Source organism: Phalangium opilio, unplaced genomic scaffold (assembly GCF_054372755.1).
Source record: "Phalangium opilio isolate 3A_F unplaced genomic scaffold, DU_Popi_V2 ptg000061l_1, whole genome shotgun sequence".
Classification (NCBI taxonomy): Eukaryota; Metazoa; Arthropoda; class Arachnida; order Opiliones; family Phalangiidae; genus Phalangium; species Phalangium opilio.
This window is the reverse complement of record NW_028324178.1, coordinates 8445001-8447500: the sequence shown is the minus strand read 5'-3', so window position 1 is coordinate 8447500 and position 2500 is coordinate 8445001. Positions and strand designations below refer to the sequence as shown.

General features: G+C 46.1%; 6 non-coding genes across 6 annotated transcripts; all 6 read left to right on the top strand.

The window, feature by feature from the left end:
- The first annotated feature begins 293 nt into the window (after nt 1-293).
- Nucleotides 294-375, top strand: TRNAL-AAG (transfer RNA leucine (anticodon AAG)). Its single transcript has one exon. It is a non-coding gene; the product is annotated as a tRNA-Leu (tRNA).
- Nucleotides 376-596: 221 nt separating this feature from the next.
- TRNAL-AAG (transfer RNA leucine (anticodon AAG)) lies at nt 597-678 on the top strand. The gene has a single exon. It is a non-coding gene; the product is annotated as a tRNA-Leu (tRNA).
- A 380-nt stretch (nt 679-1058) lies between these two features.
- TRNAL-AAG (transfer RNA leucine (anticodon AAG)) lies at nt 1059-1140 on the top strand. Its single transcript has one exon. It is a non-coding gene; the product is annotated as a tRNA-Leu (tRNA).
- A 70-nt stretch (nt 1141-1210) lies between these two features.
- On the top strand, nt 1211-1292 carry TRNAL-AAG (transfer RNA leucine (anticodon AAG)). Its single transcript has one exon. It is a non-coding gene; the product is annotated as a tRNA-Leu (tRNA).
- Nucleotides 1293-1362: 70 nt separating this feature from the next.
- Nucleotides 1363-1444, top strand: TRNAL-AAG (transfer RNA leucine (anticodon AAG)). The gene has a single exon. It is a non-coding gene; the product is annotated as a tRNA-Leu (tRNA).
- A 675-nt stretch (nt 1445-2119) lies between these two features.
- On the top strand, nt 2120-2201 carry TRNAL-AAG (transfer RNA leucine (anticodon AAG)). The gene has a single exon. It is a non-coding gene; the product is annotated as a tRNA-Leu (tRNA).
- Nucleotides 2202-2500: the final 299 nt, after the last annotated feature.

The following is a 2500-nucleotide window of genomic DNA, read 5'->3' as shown; positions in this document are numbered from 1 at the left end:
GCCAAGTGGTCCAAGGCGCTGGTTTAAAGCACCATTCCCTTCGGGGCGTGGGTTCGCATCCCACATCTATAAGCCTACTTCGTTTTCTAGGATTAATAATATGAAGCTTTTGCTTATTAGTCTGAGGTGTCTGATGTTTCCAGGTAGAGTGGCCGTGTGGTCTAAGGCGCTGGTTTAAGGCAACAGTCTCTTCGGGGCGTGGGTTCCAATCCCACATCTATCAGCCTATTTTGTTTTCTAGGATTAATGATATGAAGCTTTTGCTTATTAGTCTGAGGTGACTTTTGTTTCCAGGTAGAGTGGCCGAGTGGTCTATGGCGCTGGTTTAAGGCACCAGTCTCTTCGGGGGCGTGGGTTCGAATCCCACCTCTGTCAGCCTTCTTTTTTTCCTAAGATTAATAATATGAAGCTTTTGCTCATTAGTCTGAGGTGACTTTTGTTTCCAGGTAGAGTGGCCAAGTGGTCCAGGGCGCTGGTTTAAGGCACCATTCCCTTCGGGGCGTGGGTTCGCATCCCACATCTATAAGCCTACTTTGTTTCCTAGGATTAATAATATGAAGCTTTTGCTTATTAGTCTGAGGTGACTTAAGATTCCAGGAAGAGTGGCCGAGTGGTCTAAGGCGCTGGTTTAAGGCACCAGTCTCTTCGGGGGCGTGGGTTCGAATCCCACGTCTATCAGCCTATTTTGTTTTCTAGGATTAATAATATGAAGCTTTTGCTTAGTAGTCTGAGGTGACTTTTGTTTCCAGGTAGAGTGGCCGAGTGGTCTAAGGCGCGGGTTTAAGGCACCAGTCTATTCGGGGGCGTGGGCTCGAATCCCACATCTATCAGCCTATTTTGTTTTCTAGGATTAATAATATGAAGCTTTTTCTTATTAGTCTGAGGTGACTTTTGTTTCCAGGTAGAGTGGCCGAGTGGACTGGTCTAAGGCGCTGGTTTTATGGCACCAGTTTATTCGGGGTAGTGGGTTCGAATCCCACATCTGTCAGCCAACTTTGTTTCCTAAGATTAATAATTTGAAGCTCTTGCTTATTAGTCTGAGGTGACTTTTGTTTCCAGGTAGATTGGCCGAGTGGTCTAAGGCGCTGGTTTAAGGCACCAGTCTCTTCGGGGGCGTGGGTTCCAATCCCACATCTATCAGCCTATTTTGTTTTCTAGGATTAATAATATGAAGCTTTTGCTTATTAGTCTGAGGTGACTTTTGTTTCCAGGTAGAGTGGCCGAGTGGTCTAAGGCGCTGGTTTAAGGCACCAGTTTATTCGGGGCCGTGGGTTCGAATCCCTCCTCTGTCAGCCTACTTTGTTTCCTAAGATTAATAGTATGAAGCTTTTGCTTATTAGTCTGAGGTGACTTTTGTTTCCAGGTAGAGTGGCCGAGTGGTCTAAGGCGCTGGTTTAAGGCACCAGTTTATTCGGGGCCGTGGGTTCGAATCCCACCTCTGTCAGCCTACTTTGTTTCCTAAGATTAATAGTATGAAGCTTTTGCTTATTAGTCTGAGGTGTTTTGTTTCCAGGTAGAGTGGCCGAGTGGTCTAAGGCGCGGGTTTAAGGCACCAGTCTATTCGGGGGCGTGGGCTCGAATCCCACATCTATCAGCCTATTTTGTTTTCTAGGATTAATAATATGAAGCTTTTGCTTATTAGTCTGAGGTGACTTTTGTTTCCAGGTAGAGTGGCTGAGTGGTCTAAGGCGCTGGTTTAAGGCACCAGTTTATTCGGGGTAGTGGGTTCGAATCCCACATGTGTCAGCCTACTTTGTTTCCTAAGATTAATAATATGAAGCTCTTGCTTATTAGTCTGAGGTGACTTTTGTTTCCAGGTAGAGTGGCCGAGTGGTCTAAGGCGCTGGTTTAAGGCAACAGTCTATTCGGGGGCGTCGATTCGAATCCCACCTCAATCAGCAGAGTTCGTTTTCTACGATTAATAATATGATGCTTTTGCTAAATAGACTGAGTATACTTTCGCTTTCGGGTAGAGTGGCCAAGTGGTCCAAGGCGCTGGTTTAAAGCACCATTCCCTTCGGGGCGTGGGTTCGCATCCCACATCTATAAGCCTACTTCGTTTTCTAGGATTAATAATATGAAGCTTTTGCTTATTAGTCTGAGGTGTCTGATGTTTCCAGGTAGAGTGGCCGAGTGGTCTAAGGCGCTGGTTTAAGGCACCAGTCTCTTCGGGGGCGTGGGTTCGAATCCCACGTCTATCAGCCTATTTTGTTTTCTAGGATTAATAATATGAAGCTTTTGCTTAGTAGTCTGAGGTGACTTTTGTTTCCAGGTAGAGTGGCCGAGTGGTCTAAGGCGCGGGTTTAAGGCACCAGTCTATTCGGGGGCGTGGGCTCGAATTCCACATCTATCAGCCTATTTTGTTTTCTAGGATTAATAATATGAAGCTTTTGCTTATTAGTCTGAGGTGACTTTTGTTTCCAGGTAGAGTGGCCGAGTGGACTGGTCTAAGGCGCTGGTTTTATGTCACCAGTTTATTCGGGGTAGTGGGTTCGAATCC